A 12569-nucleotide genomic window follows, 5' to 3' on the forward strand; every position below is an offset into this window, starting at 1 on the left:
TGTAAGCTCTTCACCCAACAGGGGCTCGAACTCACAACCCTGAGATCAAGAGTCACATGCTTCACCAACTGAGCCAGTGGGGTGCTCCTATTTCCCTATATTTCAATAAAAAATGAGAGTCCTGGGCTCTCAAACCTCATGTGCTTTTTTTTTTTGTTTTAATGTGGCCTTTAGCAAGTGTATGAGCTAAAACCTCAAATGAGACTCAGTTTTCTCATATGTAAAAGAAGAAGGTGACCCAAAGGCTCTACTTCCCTCCAGCTGATCCAAAGGGAAGCTCTTGGGGCCCAGGGCTGGCGGTGTAACAGCCCACTCCAATGGGGCCACGGCACATGGGGCCCCCCCAGCTCCTCCCTGGAGAGAACAGTGGAGCCAGCCCGCAGGAGGGGTGCTGAGGGGTCCAGCCGCCCCTCTGTATCTCAGGGAGTTAGGCTCCCGCAGGAAGGACGGGACATGGAGAGTAGGTTGTTTGCCCAGTGGCCACCAGGACCCACACGCTGGGAGTCACCCCTCCTGACGTTGCCGGTGTCAATCCTAGCGTCTGGGCTGCTTCAGACCCTGCAGTGTGGCGGATGACACGGCACCAGCTCTCGGCTTCCCCTCAGGGACGCCCGGTGGAGTCTGCCCTTGGTTCTTGGGGCCCTGAGTTACCAGATGACAAGTCTGACTCTCTGGTTGGGGAGGCCCCCGTGGAGAGGGAGAGGCCCCCTGCCTCCGTGAAGGAGAACAAGGGACTCAGCCTGATGGCCACCCCCAGACTCGGGAGCCAAACCAGCTGAGCACCCCCTCCCCCGCCCCGCGCAGTGCTGGAGACTCGGATGGTGCCCCCCTCCCCGGACCCCCACGGAGGGAGACCAGCCACCCCCTCCTCCCCTGGAGCCTCGTTTAAATCCTCAACCCACAGATGCAAATAGCGCGGCTGTTGCCTCCAGCCACTGAGTTTTGGGGTAGTCTGTGACACAGCAACAGGTCTGGAAACCCCGCACTCCCCGGAGCTAGGTAAAATGCCCAGAAAAATGTCAGGAATCTGCGCCATCTGGCTGGTCAGGTTTCTCGGGCTCAAAAGAAAGGACGGGCTCAGTGGAACCACAGGCAGGAGTGCTTTGGACTGGGGACCAAAGAGGAATTCCCCGAGGACCCCAGGCTTCTGGTCTCTGGGGTGGGGATGGGTGACAGGCACCCACGGGGGGTCCTCAGCTCTGGCGCAGAGCACCCCGGGCAGAGGGACCCAGCCTGACCTTGTTGAGCCGCAGCTGTGCCCCCTCAGAGACACAGCGGCACCAAGCAGAGCGTTCAGAGTGGGGAGCTTTGGGGTTCCTCTGCTGGGCAGACCACCGAGGTGTCCCCTCCCCCACCTGCCAGGCGAAACCCACAAGAGACAGGTGGAACGGAGCGGGGTTGGAGGTGGAAAACCATCCTATGAGGCAGCTGACAGCGGTTCCTTCTGTCACCCAGGATGGGAAGCAGGACCAACTGTTGCAGAAGGATCCATACTGGCAAGAGGGCTAAGTTCAGGGCTCTGGGCTGGAGTGCCAGGCAGGCTCCATGGGCGGGGCCGGGCACATGCATTGCGGGGTCAGGAAGGGACAGGCCATTCTGCACACAGGGGACAAGCCCCTGACCCACTCCAGCTGTGGGGATGGGCTGCTTGGGGCAGTGGGAGCCTGGGGAGGCGGGGGGCCCGGAAAGGCAGGTGCCACACACGAATGCTGGGCCATGACAGTGCACAGCCCAGATGGCGATCGAAGGCCAGGCCTGGGTCTGGTTCATCATGGACCCTGCCTCCCAGCGGCTAGCACATCATAGATGCTCAGTATAGGCGTGCTGACTCGTTGAACTTGGCGTCTGCGTCGCAGGGAGATGCTGAAGCTATTTCCACAGGGCGGGGCGGGGGCGGGTAGGATGCTAGTCAGGTAAAAGCAGTGAACGGACGCCGGGGAGACTGGCCAAACCGAGGCTGGAAGAGGGGGTCCCAGGTGGTTTCTGTAGTGCCCAGCGGAGAGGAGGCGAGAGCAGGGCTGGAGATGAAGGATGGGAGAGTGGTGTCCTCAGGAGGACCCTGACCAGGATGGGCAGCCAGGCTAGGAGGGGCTGGGGGCCTGGGACTCTCATCCAGCCTTGCCATTAGATCAGCACGTGACAAGAGCAAGTCACCACCTCTCTCGGGCCCTGCCCTGTCTCTGAGTCAAAAGTATTGGATGGGAAGTTTCCCTTCTGCTCAGAGACTTCGTGATTCTGAGATCTGTGACTCATATAAAGCATGGGTGGGGCGGTGGCAGGGTAGGGAAGGAGTTGGAAGGGTCAAAGATAGCTCCCAGGAGGATCCTGGAGAAAATGATGCAGTTGTCCCAGAGATAGGGAGTCAGAAGGGAGCAAGGCTGGGCCAGATAGCAGACGTGTTTGCTGTTACCAAAAGTTGGAGAATAGGAGGGCACGTCTCCAGTGCAAATCAGAGGGGGAGGTGCGGAATCACAGCCCATTGGAACACTCTCCCCCTACCCGCCCCCCCAGCCCACCCGGGGGAGATGTCCAAGTGCTAAGCCCTGGAACCTGTGAATGTCACCACGTATGGTAACAAAAAGTCTTTGCAGGTGTGATTACTTAACCGTTACTTACGTCTTGAGATGGGGGAAAACATTCTGGATATTTGAGTGGATTTGCTACTGCAACAGCAAATACATTCGGGAAGGCTCTTATAAATATATTACCTCAAAAAGGAATAAAGAAATGTAGACATCTGAATGCAAAGATGCAGAGCGAATGGGTTGGGGAGAAAACCTGTTAACTGTGTCCATTGGCCTCTGCCTTGTGCCCTGGGAGCTATGTAGGAAGCCCAGGGCCATCTTGAAGCATGGGGAACCATCAAGGCTTCCATCAGGATGGGGAGTGAGGATGTTCTAGCCCCTTCCAGGAGAGCTGCCAGGATGCAGTGTAGCTCTCCCCAGAGACAGATTGCTCTGTTTCGTCTCTGTCTGTCTGTCTCCATTCTCCAATTCACTAGGGGGACCGAGTCTGATTAATTAATAGCTTGCTGTGTGGGAGGGCTCTGTTCTGGCCCACCCAGTCAGCAGATGGGTGGGCCCATTTTGGTCAGGTGAGTTCCCCAGACCCAGTGATGTCTCCACTCGCCCGAGGTGGGTTTGCAAGCGCATCCTCTCTACTGAGACAGGTTCCAGGAGGGAGCCTAACTGAACCAGCTTCAGGCAGAGAACACGTCATGTTGCCTTTCTTCACTTTCTAAGGGTCCAAATGAGATGGGGCAACCCGGGACCCCATTTGCTCTGTATCAATCTTGCCTGAATTAAAAATGTTTGAAAAATGAGTGTTAAATCCTTCACACACTGAGGAATATTTAGTACCTGCCTGAACATAATGCCAACTTTAAAAAAAATGCCTGTTTTGTGTTTTCCCATTGTAAAAATGGAGTAGAGCTGAACTCTGTTGTCACTGGTCATTGATTTAAGTTTTTGGCTTTTTTTGTTTTGTTTTGTTTTGTTTAGAATTTATGTAGGTATTAGAGTGAGAGAGAGAGAACGAGAGCACGAGCAGGGGGAGTGGCAGGCAGAGGGAGAAGCAGGCTCCCCGCTGAGCAAGAAGCTTGACGTGGGATTCGATCCCAGCACCCTGAGATCAAAACCTGAACCAAAGGCAGACGCTTAACTGACTGAGCCACCCAAGCATCCCATCATCGGACACTGATTTAATAACACTTTCTACCTGTAGAGCTCAGCCAATCAAAAGATGGAGGTGCCCATGTATTTTGCTTACAGATCCTTTTAATATAAGGTTTAATTAATAGAAGGCAGACTTCTCCATCCGTACCCTCCCCCTCCCACCAAATAACAACACAAGTCCTTTCTCAGGAACTTCCAGCTCAAGTGTCACCTCTGGGAGGCAAAGGTAGTTTTACAGTTGAGAAATTCACACATTGGTTTCCGGTTTCTTCAAGTGGGAAATCGTTAAGGTGCAAAAGGAGAAAAAGAAGGTGATGAGAGGGCAGAAGGAAGACAGAAATCGAAGGGAATAGAAGAGAGAAATGAAGATAAAAATCAAACATTCTTAAAGACAAAAACAATAGCCATCCCCAAGTCTTATTCCATGCCTAACACTGTAGCCTTTCTGCATTTCATGTTTTAATAACCAACGTACAGTGGTGGGTGTGACAGAAGAGAGAGCACAAGCAGAGGGAACGGCAGAAGGAGAAGCAGACTCCCCACTGAGCAGGGAGCCCAATGTGGGGCTCCATCTCAGGACCCCGGGATCGTGACCTGAGTCGAAGGCAGACGCTTAACTGGCTGAGCCACCCAGCCACCCCTCTAGCTCTTTAATTCTGAAAAATTTCAGCTACACAGAATTTACACATAATGAGCAATGAATATTTTGCCATGGGTTTTGCCTCTCTGGTCCTCTCCGACTCTCAGGGAGGGTTCTTGCTGCCCCCCCCCATTTGTAAGCTCCTCCCGGGCCCCCTGACCTTTACACATGCTGTACCCTCTGATTAGAGCTCCCTATGACTTATTCATCTTTTTTCATAGCCTTTCCTATTTTTGTTTCCCTTACTGGACAATGAGCTTCTTGGGATGGGGTTAGTGGAGATGTTTCTCCTATTTCTAGTGCCTTACAGAAGACTGCTCAGTGAAAAGTGCTTTCTCATTTCTCTGCCGTTCCACCCAGCCAACATGCAGCCTATCCCACTCCTCACATTCAGGTATGTGTAAGTCATCTTGGAAGGCCTTCTCTTCTGCAAGAGTGTCCCCGATGCCATCTTGGTGGAAGGAATTGCCTTTCTCTGAAGGCACACAGCAATTTATCTAGTCCCCTTGAGTGGTATTTCTTACTGTATAACTGGCCTTAATTATTTATGCACATATCTTTTCTGTCCCGCTAGACTTTAAGCATCTTTTAAAAAAAAAAGATTTATTTATTTAAGAAAGATAGAGTGAGAGTATGAGCAGGGGGAGGGGCAGAGGGAGAGACTTTCCAGCAGACTCCTGCCAAGTGCAGAGCCCGACATGGGGCTAGATCCCACAACCGACATGGGGCTAGATCCCACAACCCAGAGATCATGCTCTGAGCTGAAATCAAGCTTAATGGACAGAGCCACCCAGGGGCCCCTAGACTCTAAGCATCTTATATTCAATTTCATAAGGGGGTCTTAACTCACTCACAGTGTTATGAGAGCATTACCGCAATCTAATTTGAGGACAATGTTATCATCCCCCAAGGAAGCCTGTACCCCTTACTAGCGCTGCCTGTTTTCCCCAAATAATCATCAATATATGTTCTGTATCTACAGATTTGCCAGCTCTGGGCATTGCCTGTAAATTGAATTAGATAATATGATTGTAAAGATGAAGCCCTTAGTGTCTGACTTCTTTAACTTGACATGTCTTCAAGGTTCGTCTATCTTACAGCATGGATCAGTACTTTATTCATTGTATTAAATAATATTTCGTTGTACGGATAGGTCACATTTTATGGATTCATCACTTGCTGGGCATTTGGGCTGTTTCAACTTTTTGTCCATTATTGATGATGCTGGCATAAACACTCATGCACACATTTTTGTACGGATGTATGTTTTCATTTCTCTGTGGCTTAGACCAAGGACCGAAATTGCTGGATCATACAGTCATTCCATATTTAATGTTTTGAGGAACTGACAGACTTTTTTCCAAAGGGGTTATACACACTAGGGATACCTGAGGGTTCCAATTTCTCTTACATCCTCACCAACACTGACACTCATTAAAAAACAACAACAACAACAACAAAACAATTCTAGTCATCCTAATAGCTGTGAAGCGGTACCTCATTGCGGCTCTGATTTATATCTCCCTGGTCGCTATTCATGGGGAGAATTCTTTCAGGCACTCATTGAACATGATTTGAACGTTGTTACAAAAACCTTGGTTACTTGAGGACTGGGCTAAAGACAACTTCTCGCCCAGACCTGAGACGTGATCGGTTCTGACAACAGTAACAATGACGACAGCCACTTCGTTTTCGAATGCTTGCCGCTCAGGTGATTGTAGAGCCTGACTTTTTCTCCTAGACACCAGTGCCTGGTTCTGAGTCCTCCTATGTCCCTCATACATCCCACATCTCAAAGACCTTGACACTGTTTGAGGCACCGTAGGAGAGAACAGAAAGGTCTAAAACTGATCCCACATAGGGCAGATCACTGATGTTGCATGAATAATTCTCCATTTGGGGAAGATATCTCAAATCGCGATGGTAGGCAATTTTATTCATTTAGTAATAAAACAGGCAGGTACTAGGTGAACTATGCAACTATTTAAAACAATTATCCTTGGGACCTACGCTAATGACATGTCACTGAATCATATACCGGGAAGACTGACGAAGACAGAAAGATCACACTTACTTACAGCATTTGTGATCGAGCGGTAAGATTAGTGGTGGTTTTCCACCAAACATTTTTTGTAGTATATGAAAAGAAACATGCCAAAAAAGGTGTCGAAACAGAAGATGCTCAGAAGCTGCTGGGTCCTTATCTCAGCTCTGATCACTGAAAATAGTGGTTCTTCTTGGAGGAGGAAAAAAAAAAAGCAGATCAAGCTGGATCCAAGCCAGTCGTGATGACATCTTGGTGGACTGTTATGAGCTGAAGGTCACCCCCTTCCCGCCATTCACATGTTGAGACCCTGATCTCGGTGTGATGGTATTTGGAGATGGGGGCTTTGGCCATGATGGTGGAGTCCTGATGGATGGATTAGTACCTTTAGAAAAAGCAACCAACTAGCTCTTTCTGCCAGTGAGAAGTTGGCAGTGTGCAAAGCCGAGAAGGGCGATCTCCAGAACCCCGTCGTGCTCGCATCCTGATCTCGGGCTTCTGGTCTACAGATGGGGAGAAGCCCACTGCTGTCCTTCATGGGCCGCCCGGTTTTATAGCAGGTTGAACTAAGATGGTGGCCGTTAACACAAATGAATGTGGAAGTGCCCACGACTTTCAGAGGCTGCCAGATCCTAACTTTCAGTACCTCAGGAAGACTAACGTGCTCTTGTTATGGGGAAATTCCCTTTGAGGGCAGAGTGCATGAAAAAAAAATAGCAAAACACTGGGGGTCCGTTTTTTCAAAACCTGTTGGGTTACCCTTAACATCTTCAAAGAATTTCCCCCTCGCAGTCCCCTCTTTATTACGTTTCTTTCTTTGAGGAAAAACTAAAGAGCTTATCATAGGAATTTTATACTAGAGACTGTAATACTATTATATTCTTCTATAAACAATTTTTGTTACATGTTGGAATATTCTAGTAGGCTTTCAAGAATCTGAACGTAGGAAAGAACATGGAAGCCATTAGCTCAGCCTCCTGGTGTCTCAGATCAGCAATGGAATCAGGTCCCTCCTGAAGCTGGTGATAGTCAACTCAGAGGCTACTTCTTCACAGTCTGGCTTCATTCAGGCTCTTGTCAGAAATGGGAGTCTCCTGAGAAGTGGACGCTGCGTTGGTTACACTTAGGGGTAGTTAGGTGTGGGGTGCCTGGGTGGCTCAGTTGTGAAGCGTCTGCCTTCGGCTCAGGTCACGGTCCCGGGGTCCTGGGATCGAGCTCTGGGTTGGGCTCCCTGCTCTGCAGGAAGGCTGCTTCTCCCTCCCCCACTCCCCCATGCTTGCGTTCCCTCTCTTGCCGTTTCTCTCTGACAAATAAATAAATAAATAAAATCTTTAAAAAAATAAAATAAAAAAGGAGGGGCACCTGGGTGGCTCAGTGGGTTAAGCCTCTGCCTTCGGCTCAGGTCGTGATCTCAGGGTCCTGGGTTCGAGCCCCGCATCGGGCTCTCTGCTCAGCAGGGAGCCTGCTTCCTGCTCTCTCTCTGCCTGCCTCTCTGCCTACTTGTGATCTCTGTCAAATAAATAAATAAAATCTTTTTTTAAAAAATAAATAAATAAAAGGAGGGGCGCCTGGGTGGCTCAGTGGTTTAAAGCCTCTGTTTTCGGCTCAGGTCATGATCTCAGGGTCCTGGGATCGAGCCCCGGGTGGGGCTCTCTGCTCGGCGGGGAGCCTGCTTCCCCCTCTCTCTCTGCCTGCCTCTCCCTACTTGTGATCTCTCCCTCTGTCAAATAAATAAAAAAATTAAAAAATTAAAAAAAAAAAAAAGGAATAGTCAGGTGTGTCCAACAGGCACTCAGGGAGCTTAGCGAGGACATCTGCATAGCAATTTTGAGTTCACGTCACCATCAGGAAAGGAGCTGAGAAATAGCTCGAAAATTAGGTAGAAGGCTTGACGTGTCCGGAGAGAGGAAGAAGGTGGGAGAGGCACACAAGGGAAGGAAACTGCTACTGGTCTCGGGGTGGGCGGGAAACCAGAGTCTTCTTCAGAGCTGGGCTTGAAGGTGAGTAGGATCTGGCCTGGGGCAAAGCGCACCAGAGAGAAGGGGGCGCGGGGGGAAGCAGCAGAGCTGGTTTAAGTGGGTGAAGCAGCTGGAAGGGAAGGTTGGCTGGCAAGGGAGGTTGACGCTAGATGCCTTGAATGTTGGGCAGAGGGGCTGAGTGTAATTTTGTCCGGTATACTTTACAGAGGCTTACGCCGTACAGTATGCCTGGGTTGAATTGGGACTCTTTATTTCCATCCAGGTCCTAGCCTGGCATGTCACCATTTCTACACTGATTCACAGCATTTTTCCCCCAAACTAAGCCCGCTACATACACGCAAGGATTGCGTGTACAGAACTCACTTTAATATGTGACGTCACCAATATCGCTGAGCCACAGGTGCTGTGATGCTCTCTTTATTCGGGATGGAGTTTGGAGGAGCTCTTTCTGGCACTGAAATAAACCAGCTAGTTAAATCCTGCCAGACTTACACGAATTGGGTTTTTCCGCAGAAAAATAAAAAAAACGAAGTATACTTTTTCGCTCTCAAGGTCAGCAGTTTGACCTTCAGTTTCGTCTTATAAGCATGTTCCCCCTCTTCTGCGATGTTTGACCCAGACCGAAGCTCAAACGGAAGCCTGAAGCTGCGGTGTAGTAAATTACAAAAGGACAATCAACTTTGGGAAAAAGACTTTGTTGCTTACATTTTCTTATCATGTACCTCCACGGGGAAAGAAAAACCAACACACTCCTCCACTCAGTATAAATGTTAATTCTGGACACAACTTCCCTCCGTATTCTTTTGGCCGGCAGAGAAGCTTCACACAACTGCCCTGAATGGTTCGCTTGTATCGAACCCTTGTGTGAGCCTTTTGTTGTCTCCGTGTACTTGAAAGGGGACCCTTGTGAAATCTAGCTGCGCAGTGTTTTCGTAGATACTCCTCGCAACCACAGTACTGTTATTTTGGTTGCCCCACTAATTTCTGAGGAAAAATTACAGCATATATTTTAAAACACTGTCCTCGGTCATTTGTTTTTTGAGGATTTGCCAAATTTCCCGTCACCAAAACAAACCTCTGATTGAACCTAAAAACTCTCTTGAGTTTCCGGCCTTCTTGAAACCAGTCTCTTTTCTCTTCCGACAACCCACACTGTGGGCAAGGGAACAGGTCATTTCGAGAGCATCTCACGCCCATTACCACAGTGGTGCTCATACATTTTACTGGACAATAATGAAGTCTTAAGCTACTTCCTTTGACAAAGGAATATCCTTTTTTGCCAACAATAGCAGGAGAAAAAATTTTTTTTTCTTAAGCCTTCTTGATTTCTTTTTTTTTTTTTTTTTAAAGATTTTATTTATTTATTTGACAGACAGAGATCACAAGTAGGCAGAGAGGGAGGCAGAGAGAGAGTGGGGGAAAGCAGGCTCCCCGCTGAGCAGAGAGCCCAATGTGGGGCTCGATCCCAGGACCCTGGAATCATGACCCGAGCCAAAGGCAAAGGCTTTAACCCACTGAGCCACCCAGGCGCCCCAAGCCTTCTTGATTTCTTTTGGGGATTCAAATGCTCGTGATTTTAATTTCAACCTTAAAAGATCTTCAGTCTCTCAAAGAAAGCTTCAACGGCCTGTTTTCAAGGTATGTTTGTAGATATTTGTAGATTTGTAGTTATTTCTCAGTCCAAATTTTTCTACCTCCCTTTTTCTTGGGACCAAGAGTGAAATTCATGTTCAAGACGAGACCTCAGAACAGAATGTTTCTTTGCCGCTAAGGCCTGGAGCCAACCAGTCTGGGGCACAGTCATGGCCACCGAACCTTTATTCGCACCTGCTGTTATGATTCTGACTGCGGGGAATGGCCCTTCATTCTGCTTCAGGCAAGCACATGCTGTTTTCGATATATGCCACCTAAGCAAAGATATGAGCATGTCCAAGGTTATTTAACAACTTCTAATTTAGCCAAAGTTGTGAAGGGAAAAGATGGGTAGTGTGCGGGATAGGATTTGATGAGGACGGGGCTTTACCTCTGCAGTCTTATCAAGAGAAACTTATCAACTGAGACTTATCAAGAGAAACGCAGCAGACAGATCCCAACAGAGGGGCCATCTACAGTATACCCGACCAGTGTTCCTTCTCAAACCTGCCACGGTCATCAACAATGACGTCTGAGAACCTGTAGTGGCCAAGAGGAGCTGAAGACAGGACAATTCTAGGCACTCTCGTATCCCGGATGCATTCTGGAGCAGAAAGGGACATCAGGGAACAACTAAGGAAATGGGAATGAAGTGTGGGCTTTAGTTAATAATAAAATCCCAGTACTGGTTCTTTATGACAAATGTACCTTGGGCAGAATGTATTAACTGGGGCAACCATGTAAAGGATGTGGTGTATTGGGGAACTCTATGACCTTTGCAATTTTTCTGTAAGTCACGATCTAAAATAAAGTTTATTAAGAAAAATGAGTGGTCGTATGTTGGTTTTTAAAAACACTATTTCGATCACAACAGACCTAAGAGCATTACTCCCGCAGGTGGGCAAACACAACTCCCAACACTATAGTGTGGTTTAAGCAATCTTAAGAATGGAGAGATAGGAGCACCTGGGTGGCTCAGTGGGTTAAGCCTCTGCCTTCGGCTCAGGTCATGATCTCAGGGTCCTGGGATGGAGCCCTGCATCGGGCTCTCTGCTCAGCAGGGAGCCTGCTTCCCCTTCCTCTCTGCCTGCCTGCTTGTGATCTCTCACTTTCTCTCTGTCAAATAAATAAATAAAATAAAATAAAATAAAATAAAATAAAATAAAAAGAATGGAGAGATAAAGGGGTGGCTGTCCTTCCCCCATTCCTATATGCAAACATATTAAGTGTCTGGGAGCTTCCTTGGATGAAGTCTACCTTCCCATCTACAATAAGGACAAATTTATAGGTTAATAGGAATGCAAAATATTGTTGGCAATCTGCTAAGATTTCAGTGTTTCAAATCACTACGCTTTTGCTTCCAAACTTAACTATCTGCTTTATATTTTACATTTATCAAACTGTTGGTTTAAATAACATCATGGTATTGAATAGTTTATAAATGTTTATTAAATGTAATTTTTACAAAGCAAATATTAATAGCAAGAGGCAAAATTTTTGCAAAATATGTACAAAAGTAAAAAGCCTTCATGACTAGCAACTCATTTGTGTAAAATCAAACCATTCTTTCCACTTTCAGATCTCCTCTAGAAATAATTTATTGCCAATCCTGAACTAAAGCACTGACAGGAAAAAAAAATGTACAATATCAGATAACGTGCTTCTTAGTTCCTGGAAAGTTATAAAAAGATATAATACGTATAAAAAATCTAAGCCACAAATACTTTTATACAAAGCTAATACAAATCACGTTTTGTTGGGTACAGTATCTGTGAGGTTGTTACAAAATATACTTTCGGATAAGGCTTCTTGTGGTAAATGAGCTCTCAGGTAGAGTGGTACAGAAAAGCCATTTAAAACATGTTGCCATTCTGCTTTCAAGTAAGAGGTAAAGGAGAGAGTAAATGGTATAGTTTGTTGCATTGTTACATATACCTTCCAAGAATTAATTCCTACCCGCCCCCTCTGTTCCCCCTTGGTACCATCAAATGGGCGTCACTGAGGACAGATGTATATCACTTACTATGGCAAGAAATATCATGAACAAGCCTTCTAAATACAAGCCCAAATCAGATACCCAGGAAGTAGCATATTCCTATCACCACTTCCACAATGAAAATGTACGCATATGGGTCCTAGCATACTTTGAGCTGGAAATTTTTTTCTCAACAGCAGATATGGCTAGGTCCCCAAATCTGCCATCAACCCAGGAAACAGTGCCCCATCATTCACTTTTTGTTCCATATAAGCTCTGGCATTTGAAATCAGACGGTTAGACCTGGATGCCACAAGAATGAGTGTGTCCCCTTACATGCTAACTATACATTCAAGTACAGACACAAGAATGATAATGGTACAAACACTACTTCAAATGTTGTTAATAACCACTCACCAGCCCAAGGCTGACATGGCCTTGATGGGACTTGAAAAAACCATAAAGTCCAACCTGTTTCAAATGTTCAGGTGTAGACCTCTACTTTAGTTTCTAGTATAAACCTTTGAAGCCCTAACTTCGTACCATAAGATAATGGGTAAGGATCATACCATCCACCTCACTTGGACTGTGGAGACTCATCCACACCCGCTCTCGTGCAACCCCC

Source organism: Enhydra lutris, unplaced genomic scaffold (assembly GCF_002288905.1).
Source record: "Enhydra lutris kenyoni isolate GAN:26980312 unplaced genomic scaffold, ASM228890v2 scaffoldscaffold57, whole genome shotgun sequence".
NCBI lineage: Eukaryota > Metazoa > Chordata > Mammalia > Carnivora > Mustelidae > Enhydra > Enhydra lutris.